The 12,923-nt window shown below is 44.8% G+C and overlaps 1 long non-coding RNA gene across 1 annotated transcript in view; it reads right to left on the reverse strand.

Annotated features, from left to right (window-relative positions):
- Positions 1 to 12,923, reverse strand: part of LOC126259773 (uncharacterized) — a 593,974-nt gene that overhangs the window by 183,467 nt on the left and 397,584 nt on the right. The window lies entirely within an intron of this gene.

The following is a 12,923-nucleotide window of genomic DNA, read 5'->3' on the forward strand; positions in this document are numbered from 1 at the left end:
GCTACGGTCGCAGGTTCGAATCCTGCCTCGGGCATGGATGTTTGTGATGTCCTTAGGTTGGTTAGGTTTAAGTAGTTCTAAGTTTTAGGGGACTGATGACCTCAGATGTTAAGTCCCATAGTGCTCAGAGCCATTTGAACCATTTGAGTACTTGAACCTCCGGCGGGAGGGGCCGCGCAGTCCGTGACATGGCGCCCTAGACCGCACGGCCGCTTCACTTGGCCCCATTTCATCAAACGTATCGTTACCGAAAACTAAACTTCCATCATCTTCGCGAGCGCCATCACAACAGCATCTAGCTATACTTGGTCCACGATATAATATTCCTGTAACACCTCCACCTGATAATATGCCAGCAGTGGATCAAAAGTTGTTAATGGTACATCAATAATTCAAGGAAGTGACTGGTTGCATATTTATTCCAAAATAAATCGTCAATTTAAATCGCAGTTGCAGTTCGTCATCCATAATGGATATACTGAAAAAACATTATCCTGCTTATATATAAATGTAGTTACGATCGTGCTAGCACGAGAACAGCTGAGGAACCGCTAACACCAGCCAGCACCCGCTAACTTAAAGTCCAAACCGGTCACAATAAATAAATATCATTGCCCTCTAGAGAGCTATTTTGAACTAAAATAATCTGCTTTTGTTTAAGAGGCTATGCTTAACAACTGCTGATTTCCCAAATTTTCTATTATTTGTAGATGGTGGTTCCCCACAGCTCGTAAGTATTTGACAAACTCTGTGATTCATTGCGAATAAAAATTTCTTTATTACACAACCAGACCATCACTAGGTATCGTAAAATACTTCCAACAGCCTACAAAGTGATATAAATTGAATGGTGTCAAATGTAAAATCCATAACTTGTCACTGTTGTTTTACCATTACTAACTGACGACTCTAATTATGGATTTTATATTTATTACGCCATTGGCTTTATATCCCCTGGTAAGCGTCACCGTGCGGTGCGTACTTGTAGAGCTCCAAGACGCATGTGTCGATAACGTTTTCCGGGTCGCCTCAGTCCATCAGATACCATTATCTCTGACCACACAACGGCTGCGAGAAACCGGTATTTTCGCAACAAGGAGGGTTGACCGTGGTGCTCTACGCACGCGCAGCAGAGTCTGTAGATTGTGTGTATGACCACATTCGTCGTAGGTAGATATTGTACAACGAACAGCAGGGACGCGACGTAGATTACCTCCTGTATAATACACACATCAGAGCTCATTGTTTCCTCTGTATTCGTACCGTGAAGCATGAGATTTGAAAAGACCCTATCTTCAAATCTATGTTACATCGAAATGGTACATTTCCAGATATCGGTTTCTTATCAGATCGTCTACAGCTCCTAGAAACCTGTAATAGGAATTGCGAAACGATATCTATTTGGGTTTCTTCACATTACACTCACGAGCGATAGAAGGAAAATATTTATTTATCTGCCTTTGTGTACATCATAGGAACACAGCAATGATCAGCTTTGCTCTGTATACATGTAAAAATTTACTCCTACACAGTCACTAGGATTTCATATTTCATATTGTTGTTCCAGAATTAAATTAAAAATAGTTCCCGTCTCCCAGTTCTGCACAAGTTTTTGAGCGGTTTTCCGTGGTTGTAAGACAAATCCTGGAACTGGGAACCCCATCTCCTATTGGGATTCCCTTAGCCCCCCCCCCCACCACCACCACCTCTCCTGGCTATCCAGAGAGTCATTAATCGAAATGCCTGCTCTTGTGTTGGGGGGGGGGGGAGCTGTCATTAGAAGTATACATAAACTCATCAAAAGTATCCGTACACCGATTAGTGGGGTGCGTCCACCCTTCGCTTTTATGACTACTTCAGCTGTCATGGGGACACTTCCAATGAGGTGTCTGAATGTCTGTGGATGAAAGGCAGTTCACCATTTCTCAAGACCCAAAACCAGTGAAGGCACTGATGTTCGATGCAGGGGTCTGGATCGAAGTCGACGTCCTGAGTCATCCCATAGTTCTTCTGTTGCATTCAGTTCTGGACACTTAGTTACAGGAATATTTTGTCCACAAACCACCGGCTTCCAGCTGTTTTATGTCAGGATGCATTGTCGTGCTGGTACAAAGTTATTGTCTCTGAATTGTTCTTCTACTGCACGTAGTAGACAATGATGTTAAATGTGGTCATATCCTTTAGTGTTCAGCGTTTTCGTAAGCGCAACAAGCGGAACACTACGTAACCACGAAAAACACTCCCGTACCATAACAACACCTCCTTCTCGCTTCACTGTGGCACTATAATCCGTTCATCATAAGAATAAATCTGATGTAAACATTGTACTATGTATTCTTCCGCGTTTGCTGGAACCTCATTGGATTTACCTTTCACGTGGGACTGCAGCCAAGCTGTCTCGAGTACTGTCAAGTACGATAATACGGGTACGTTTTGTGTTCTGCATTACGCGCACATCGACTTAGCGATAATACGGGACAACAGCTTCACCGGCGCTTTTAACTTGGGCAGCACTGGCCGGTCAGCTGGTACAGCTAGCTTGCAGTGACGGGGCCAGCTGCAGTTAACACGTGAAAAGAGAAGAGCAGAGGAGCAATACAGCTTCGAATGTCATTTAATTTTTAACCAGAATGAAATAATACACTGCAAATCTCCCACAATACGCTCCTTAGACGACTAGACGAAAACAGCAACACGTTTTCGTTTTTAGCTAACGTACTATTGTAATTAAAAACAAGAATGATGAAAATTCCTGATTTACGCACAGGGTAATTTTCCTGGATAAGTTGTTTTTAACGTAAGAGAGTATTGAAGGATTTCACCGTATAGTTGGATATTGAAGCCACTGAAGTTGTTACTCACAGTGAGTCGTCTGGTAATCTCTTAGCTCCTTCCTTATCCGAATCCGAGAAATACATTTCAGTTCTGGAAGTGTCACCTGCTACGTTGATAACGAGCCTATCAACAACAGAATCCACGAAGCCCACCAGGCGCAGCATTTTCTCTACTTCTTTTATGACGAGCCGTTCTATATCCCGCCAGCGTTCGGCAGTGACGTGTGAAAAAGCTTCGTGTGTTAGTTCCAGTACGTCTGGCAGCTTAACAGTCCAAATCCCGCAGCTTGGCTCCAGATCAGTTCTGTTGGATTCATATTGTAATGGCACAGTAGCAAATGTAAAAAAATGCAGCATTTGTAAGATGTGCTCGATGCTGTGAAAATGATTGTTTTTTATGTTTCTAAGATACTTATGTACTTCTGTGGTGTAAAACAACGGACATAGTCCAAGGAAAAAGGCTTTGGGTTTTTGATTTTTGCCTTACAAAATTAAATTGTTGTGTTTTCTTAATTTAAACAACTTTTATGAACAGTCTTTCATGAAACATCGATAATTAAGAATTTGTATTTGAAATAGAAACAGAAATTTCGCGTCCAGTATGTAATTAGAAACAAGAAGACGTGCGTTATTCATAAAAATGATGAGGAATAGTATAATTACGAGATGGAGGTATTTCAAACTGAACGAGAAAAAAATGATACTGGGGAGATTTGAACCAACGCAAAAATAGATACCTGTGTATCTTATCTCTTCATGTTACCGACTGCGCTACACGTTCAATGTGGATTACGCTGCATTATACACAACACTCGCAAAACTTAAGAACAGCCTATTTCTCGGCACTTTTTAACTGTGTTCCACGTGCGTGTTTCACTACGGAACAGAAAGCAGCCTCAGCCATTTCCATACTGCGCATTAACAGCGCGACAATCAGAGCACAACGCATCGGAGGCTGTGAGTGTACACGATTTTTGAAATAAAAACTACGTAACTAAAGCGTGATTAAGGAAAACGTGATGTCTGTTAATACATTTCAATATCTTAAAGTTTCATTTAACATAACATAGTAATGAGATATCTAATACATAAGTAGGACCTATTTCCAAGAGCGTAACAACACCAGTGTACGTGTGCTACGGCTTCTGACCAATCATCGCGTTTGAGTTTGTTTACATCAGGTTTATTCTTATGATGAACGGATTATACACATTACGACAAGTAATGGTCTACAGGGAATCGCCAAACCCAAAGACTTGCACCGGGCCAGCCGATGTGGCCGAGCGGTTCTAGGCGCTTCAGTCAGGAACCGCGCTGCTGCTACGGTCGCAGGTTCGAATCCTGGCTCGGGCATGGATGTGTTTGATGTCCTTAGCTTAGGTTTAAGTAGTTCTAAATCTAGGGAACTGATGACCTTAGATGTTAAGCCCCATAGAGCTTAGAGCCATTTGAACCATTTGAACTTGAACCAGATTGACGGGGGTATACCGTGGCCACCACTCCAACTCCCTCGTTTCCAGTCATCCACTGACTAGTGGAGTCACTGTTTCCGCCACCTCAAGCGTCGCTTACCACTGACCACAGAAATGTATGGTTTACGAAGAGCTGCTCGACTATTGCACCCTCACCTCTTTAACTCCCTATGCACGGACATTGTACTAGCTGGAATGCTGGCAGCACTTTGGAACTCACGAGTGATTCCTTCCACGGATTTCACGCGGTTTTTTACAAGCACCCTCCACAACGCTCTACTGTCCCCGTCTGTGAGTAAATGGCGTCTGCCTGGTCTTGGTTTAACTGTGATTGTTTCTTCGCTTTTCCACTTCACAGGCATCTACAGTCGACATAGGCAGATTTTTCTTTATTGATTTTCAATTCCCCCCGAACGGGGCGGGCCGGCAGCAGCTTACTACGCTGCTCTACAGCCTACAGACTTTTTTTTAAATAAAGGAAGAAGAAAGAAACAAGGAAAAACAGGCGATAAAATGGCGATTTGAAGTGTAAAATGGCGTAAAATTGCGGAAAGTTAAAACAGAAAGCAAAAGGGGTTGGCAATGTAGATAAAATACACAGGAATCAGACAAGTAACATAGTAGACACACAATTAAAAAACATGGCGACAGGCTGGTTTCTGTTCGCAAGTGATAAAAAGCACACCCAGCGACAGTATGATGGCTGTTCGCTACACTTCCCAAAAGACACAACACGGAGCACGCACCTAAAAAACACACTGTAAAACACTGCACGAAAAAGGCAGCACAGAGAAGGCACTCCCGATCCAAGGCAGATAGGAGGGGGGGACCTGGAGTAGGGGGAAAAACAAGGAGGGAGGAGAGGAAAAAACGAAAGGGGGGTGAACCAAGGAGGGAGAGGACTAATAAAGGGTGAGAAGGGCAGACGCGAGAGGGAATGAGAGGAGGCAGAGGAGGGAAATGTAAAAGGACGCGGGGGAGAGAAGGGGGCAAAGAGAGGGGAGGTGGGGAAGAAAGAGGATGGAAGGGGGGGAGAGGGAGCCCAGGAAAAGGACAGAGGAAAGGAGGGGGAGTGAGGATCAGAGTTGATAGGAGGGATAAATGGAGGGAGAGAGGGAATCATCCGGGAGGGGGAGTTGATGGAAGCCACCTTGGGAAAGGAGATGTAGGGTGTAGTGATGGAGGGTAGGGGGGACACAATAGTGAAGGGGGGGGATCGGAGAGGAGAGGAGCAACCAGGGGGTGAGGGGGTTCAAGACGGCGGGAGGTGTAGAGGATGCGGATATGTTCGAGGAATAGGAGCAGATGGGGGAAAGGAATGAGATCATAGAGGATCCGCGTGGGGGACGGGAGGCGTATACGGAAGGCGAGGCGGAGTGCATGACGGTCAAGGATCTGGAGGGACTTATAGAATTTGGGGGGGGGGGGCAGATATCCAGGCAGGACTGGCATAACAGAGGATGGGACGGATTAAGGATTTGTAGGTGTGTACATAGGCAGCTTTACAAAGGTTGAAATGTTACTGTTTGCACTGCTCTTCTTTGAGCATGCTGGTTGTCCTCTTTTAGCATGGATGCAATATCCTTCAACAACCTTCCTCATGATCTGTATAAGTGTTTTGTAATAAATATTCGCTAGAGAAGAATCCTACCAATGATTCGAAACCTACCATTTCCTTAACCTACAACTTCGCCTGGGTGAAATACGCGGGGCGTTTGAAAAGTTCGTGCGAAGTCCGAGAGATGGCACCACCGGCCCGTATCGAGGTCATGTTTAGTTGGTAGCATTTTTTGGAAAGAACGCACACCAAGTTTCAGCCATATTTGTCTATTTCTTTGTGTTTGGTATTAGTGTGGACCAAGGAAGCCGAATGATTGTCAAAAAATGGAGGAGAAAGAATTTCGTGTGGTCATTGAACATTACTTTACGAAAAGCAAAACGCCTCAGGAAACTAAAGAGGAGCTTGATAAACATTACAGTGACTCTACACCTTCGATTAGAACAGTTTACAAGTGGTTTCAAAATTTTCAGAGTGGTCATATGGGCACAAGTGATACTGAACGTTCTGGACGACCTGTGGAGCTTACAACTCCAGAAATCATTGATAAAATCCGTGATATCGTAATGGATGACCGAAGAGTTAAGGTGCATGAGATTGCTACTGCTGTGGGCATCTCGAATGAATGGGTACATAATATTTTGCTTCAACATTTGGCCATGAGAAAGCTATCCGGAAGATGGGTTTCGGGATTGCTCACGCTTGACCAAAAACGGAATCGTGTGATGTGTTGCAAGGATGGTTTGCAGCTGTTCAGGAAGAATCTGCATCGTTTCGTCACTGTGGATGAAACATGGATACATTACTATACTCCTGACACCAAACAGCAATCTAAACAATGGGTTACAAAGGGACAATCTGCGCCAAAAAAGGCGAAGACCATTCCTTCGGCAGGAAAGGTTATGGCGACTGTCTTTTGGGATTCGCAAGGGATAATCCTCATCCACTATCTGGAAAACCGTAGAACTATTACAGGGGCATATTATTCATTGTTGCCGGCCGGTGTGGCCGAGCGGTTCTAGGTGCTACAGTCTGGAACCTCGCGACCGCTCCAGTCACAGGTTCGAATCCTGCACGGGCGTGGGTATGTGTAATGTCCTTAGGTAGTTCTAAGTTCTAGGGGGCTGATGACCTCAGAAGTTAAGTCCCATAGTGCTCAGAGCCATTTGAACCATTTATTCATTGTTATTGGACCGTTTGAAAACCGAGCTGCAAGGAAAACGCCGGCGATTGGACCGCAATCACGACAATGCACCAGCACACACCTCAGCAGTTGTGGTCGCAAAATTAATGGAAATAGGATTCCAACTCGTTTCACATCCCCCCTATTCTCCAGACATTGCTCCCTCGGACTACTGTTTGTTCCCCAATTTGAAGAAATGGCTGGCAGGACAAAGATTTTATTCAAACGAGGAGGTGATAGCAGCTACTAATAGCTATATTACAGACTTGGACAATTCCTATTATTCGGAAGGGATCAACAAATTAGAACAGCATTGGACGAAGTGTATAATTCTAAAAGGAGACTATGTCGAAAAATAAAAAAGGTTTACCCCAAACAGTAAGTAGTTTTTATTTTTGCAAGGACTTTTCAAACGTCCCGGTAGTGACTGTGCGAATCTGGAGGAATTTACTTCTTTAATAGTCAGTGGTGATGATGCGTTCCAACGCCTAGCATTTGTACTTTGGTCAGTCTAGACGCCATGTGACTGGACAATTTCTGCGATCCTCTGTTACGGTTGCGCCACTTGTCACACGTACCCCGCAGACGTTTCAACTCACGGGCACTGGCTCCTTGCCAGTTCTATGTTTAAGACTTCACACAAATCTTCCTTTCCATGGCCGGCTACAATCAGTGAACGTAAACATATTGTGGTGACCCTTGGCCGCTTCAATACTCCAAGTTTTCCAGCATCCAGTGAGCGTTTGCCCCTTAGTCGTTGCCTCATCGCAGCTTGATTGCACCGTTGCCCTGGGCTGACGATCGCTCAGATGCTAAGAGAAATGGACGCGAAAGGCACGGGTCCAGGTTACAGCTGTAGAGCAGCACTCAGTTTTGATCCATCAGTAAGTTTCACTGCTTGTGCGGCTGTCATTATTTAACGTGGCGTGAGATGATTAATGAAACTTCATTTAAAACAAACAAATAACGTAGAAATAGAAACTGGCACGAGTGCGCGCGTCCACACACACACACACACACACACACACACACACACGCACACGAAAACAAGTTCCTTGACCGTCAACGAATAGCAATCCTACGCCTTCGGTTCTCTGTCAGGTTGATAGCTCTACAAGCAGTGCAACTTACTGATGGATCAAAACTGAGTGCTACTCTCCAGCTGTAACCTGGACCCGTGCCTTTCGCGTCCATTTCCCTTAGCATCTGAGCGATCGTCAGCCCAGGGCCGCGGTGCAAGCAAGCTGTAATGAGGCAACGACTGAAGGTCAAGCGCTCACTCTATACAGCCCCGACGCGGTCCCATCCGATTTTCATTTGTTTCCAAAAGGAAAAGAACACCTTCGAGGACTTCACTTTGACAGTGATGAAACAGTGCAAGCAGAGGTGAAGTTGTGGCTCCATCGACGAAGTCAAAGATACTACACTGATCGTATCAACAAACTGGTCTCTCGTTGACAGAAATGTGTCGGCCGCCAGGGTGACTATGTTGAGAAATAAATGTGTATACATGAAGAATAAAGACGTAACATGTTAATAAAGTTAGTTTTATTTAAAAAAAAACTTTAAGAGATTTCAAATAAAAAATTCAGAGGTATTACTTTTCAGCACTCTAGGAGAACGTAGGAGAACTTCTGCGAAGTTTGGAATTTAGGAGAGACGTACTGGCGAAAGTAAAGCTGTAAGGGTGGGTCGCGAGTCGTGCCTACTTGTATACCGAGCGAGGTGGAGCAGTGATTAGCACACTGGACTCGCATTCGGGAGGTCGACGGTCAATCCCGCGTCCGGACATCCTGATTTAGGTTTTCCGTGATTTCCCTAAATCGCTCCAGGCAAATGCCGGGATGGTTCCTCTGAAAGGGCACAACCGACTTCATTCCCCGTCCTTCCCTGATCCGACGAGACCGATGACCTCGCAGTTTGGTCTCTTCCCACAACCAACCCACCCCCTACTTGTATATTTCAGTGGTTGTACACCTGTAAGGCGAAGGTTCTCTGTTCGAGTCCAGGCTCACCACACGGTTTTAATCTGCCAGAAAGTTTCAAGTCAGAGTAAACTCCGCAACAGAGTGAAAATTTATTCTGTGAATTTTTGTGTATGGTAAGGCAGCTCACACGTAAAAAAAATACCATGTGTTTTGACAAAAAGATTTCTAGCCGTCTGACGATGAAAGTGTAAGTTCGAAACCGGTACCGGTACTCATTCAATGTAGTAAATCAAATCCAAATTGTGACTGGTTGCTGCTAAACACTACATTACATATACAGTAAGAGGAGATCTGTTTATTGCGTGAACTCAAAAAGGGGAGGGGGGGAGGGACGGCAAAATCTTACCAAATCTCATTTAAAGGATGGATTCACAGAATATACGTTATTATAACGGATTTCATTTAGGTCTACAAAAATAACTCCCGAGCATAGACAATTTAAAGTGCCCACTAATCTCTGCGGGCTCTATGAAGTGAATATTTGACACGAGCACATGTTCTGGATTCTCGATTTGAAACAAGTGCCACACAAGTGTCACACATCATTCGGGGCGTTGTGTGCCGCACCTTCGAAAAAGCTACGAGTCTCTGAGTCAGTCGTGATACTCTGGAATACGTATGAAGCCGATGTTGTTATGTTCAACACGAATTTGTGTGAAAACTTTTACAATGCATGTGTTAAACAGCATGCCGACAAATCGAACAAACGTGCCAGCTCTAAGTTAATCAAGGTTTCCAGAAATTACTGCGACCATGCGACTGCCTGCAGTAACGTATGGACCCCTTTATTCATCACAGTCGCAGTGTTTTACATCCATAATGGACAAAAGTTTTAAGAAGTTAATCGTTTGTGGAAGGAAGCTACGCTGAAGTTCACCGACGAGAATTCTCTTAGTGATCATATAAATCAAGAAAGTGAAAAACTACGTAATCATACTATTCAAAGGAAGGTACAAGAAATATTATCATACGTCTGCAAAGTAAATAAATACTTACAATATCTCAATAAAAGATAAATTTTTTAGATATCTGTCCAGACCATTAATATCATTTTCGTGGAGCCTTTTGTTCGTCTGTGTCTGTCTGTCTGTCCCCCCGAATACTACTCAGGCTTAGCGAATTTAAAATGTTTTTAATAATGTGTTAAAAAGACATTTTAACGCACTTTCTAAATAAAAAACGGTGTTATTAAAGGGTTTTAATCAATATTTAAAACAAATAAAAATCATTTTTACCCGAATGTGTGGTAAACCTTACGCGAGGGGGGGAAGGGGGGTTCCCACAAAATCTCACCAAAAGGAGAAGAAGGGACCAATTTTTAAAGAAAACCCCTCATGTTATTAATTGGCATCCCCTAAGGTATCTTTTAAAGTGTCTTACGTCAGTGCCGGCCGGGGTGGCCGAGCCGTTCTAGGCGCTACAGTCTGGAACCGCGCGACCGCTGCGGTCGCAGGTTCGAATCCTGCCTCGGGCATGGATGTGTGTGATGTCCTTAGGTTAGTTAGGTTTAAGTAGTTCTAAGTCTAGGAGAGTGATGACCTCAGATGCTACGTCCGATAGTGCTTAAAGGCATTCGAACCATTTTTCAAGCGGATACAAAGGAATGTGGCTCGTTCTATCTACGTGGAGTGTGTTAATTTAGTGAATGGGTCACGGTTAAGTCCCATAGTGCTCAGAACTATTTGATTTTTCTTAGGTCAGTGAAAATAAATCTGTGTTTTTAAATATTTGTTTTAATGTAGACAGACCTTGTCGGTTTACGGGGATGCGTCATCCTATTCTGGAGGCAGTGGTGTGGGGAGACCTGTCACAGAGATAATATCGACCACGAGCGGGCCGGCCCCTCTGTGTCCGGCGTCCTGCTAGAGGGGCGCCAGCTGCAAAGCCCGCCACATACCCTCCGCACTGCCGGACATTGAAACGTCTCTTGGCTGATCCGCAGACAATGACGTAGTAAATCCCATCATAGTCACCGGGAGTCCTCCAGACGCCGTTCCGTTCCCGGCAAAAGAACACACAAAGTGAGGGCCAGGGAGGTGCGTCTATAGCTACAAAACAGGAGACACTCGAGAAATCTCGTGTGATATTTCTCCCTTAAGAGACACTGTGCGACAGGGTGGAAGGTAAGTACTTACTCTACACACGGCCAACTGAGCGGCTGTAACAGAGTCCCTGCCCAGACAAATCGCAAATGGACCGTGCTGGACAAAAGAACCAGCAGACGACGCTATTCGCTCCGGGTTAGGTGAGTAGCAGCTCTGATCCTTTACGTGAAATAGAGACAAGGAGCAGAGGGAACTGTAGTGAGAAAGAGTATACGATATCCATGCTCGACCTTTGTCGAATGTACTGTTACTTGGAACTTATTATACACAGCTGGCCATTAAAATTGCTACACCACGAAGATGACGTGCTAAAATTTAACCGACAGGAAGAAGATGCTGTGATATGCAAATGATTACCTTTTCAGAGTATTCACACAAGGTTGTCGCCGGTGGTGACACCTACAACGTGCTGACATGAGGAAAGTTTCCAACCGATTTCTCATACACAAACAGCAGTTGACCGGCGTTGCATGGTGAAACATTGTTCTGATGCCTCCTGTAAGCAGGAGAATTGCGTACCATCACGTTTCCGACTTTGATAAAGGTCGGATTGTAGCCTATCGCGATTGCGGTTTATCGTATCGCGACATTGCTCCTCGCGTTGGTCGAGATCCAATGACTGTTAGTAGAATATAGAATCGGTGGGTTCAGGAGGGTAATACGGAACGCCTTGCTGGATCCCAACGGCCTCGTATCACTTGGAGTCGAGATGACAGGCATCTTATCCGCATGGCTGTAACGGATCGTGCAGCCACGTCTCGATCCCTGAGTCAACAGATGGGGACGTTTGCAAGACAACAACCATCTGCACGCACAGTTTGACGACGTTTGCAGCAGCATGGACTATCAGCTCGGAGACCGTGGCTGCGGTTACCCTTGACGCTGCATCACAGACAGGAACGCCTGCGATGGTGTACTCAACGACGAACCTGGGTGCACGAATGGCAAAACGTCATTTTTTCGGATGATCCAGGTTCTGTTTACAGCATCATGATGGTCGCATCCGTGTTTGGCGACATCGCGGTGAACGCACATTGGTAGCGTGTATTCGTCATCGCCATACTGGCGTATCAGCCGGCGTGGTGGTATGGGGTGCCATTGGTTACACGTCTCGGTCACCTCTTGTTCGCACTGACGGCAATTTGAACAGTGGACGTTACATTTCAGATGTGTTACGACCCGTGGCTCTACCCTTCATTCGATCCCTGCGAAACCCTACATTTCAGCAGGATAGTGCACGATAGCATGTTGCAGGTACTGTACGGACCTTTCTGGACACAGAAAATGTTCGACTGCTGCCCTGGCCAGCACATTCTCCAGATCTCTCACCAATTGAAAACATCTAGTCAATGGTGGCCGAGCAACTGGCTCGTCACAATACGCCAGTCACTACTCTTGATGAAGTGTGGTATCGTGTTGAAGCTGCATGGGCAGCTGTACTTGTACACACCATCCAAGCTCTGTTTTACTCAATGGCCAGGCGTATCAAGGCCGTTATTACGGCCAGAGGTGGTTGTTGTGGGTACTGATTTTTCAGGATCTATGCACCCAAATTGCGTGAAAATGTAATCACATGTCAGTCCTAGTATAATTTATTTGTCCAATGAATACCCGTTTATCATCTACATTTATTCTTGGTGTAGCAATTTTAATGGCCAGTAGTGTATATTCTCTAGGATACCGCATTATCTCCCGCAAGGATAATACAGTATTCAATGAAGATACATCAGACACAGTTTTCTATCTCGATGAGGTTCTTTGTGGAATACTTTAATTTCATGCA

Source organism: Schistocerca nitens, chromosome 5 (genome assembly GCF_023898315.1).
Source record: "Schistocerca nitens isolate TAMUIC-IGC-003100 chromosome 5, iqSchNite1.1, whole genome shotgun sequence".
In the NCBI taxonomy this organism is placed as follows: domain Eukaryota; kingdom Metazoa; phylum Arthropoda; class Insecta; order Orthoptera; family Acrididae; genus Schistocerca; species Schistocerca nitens.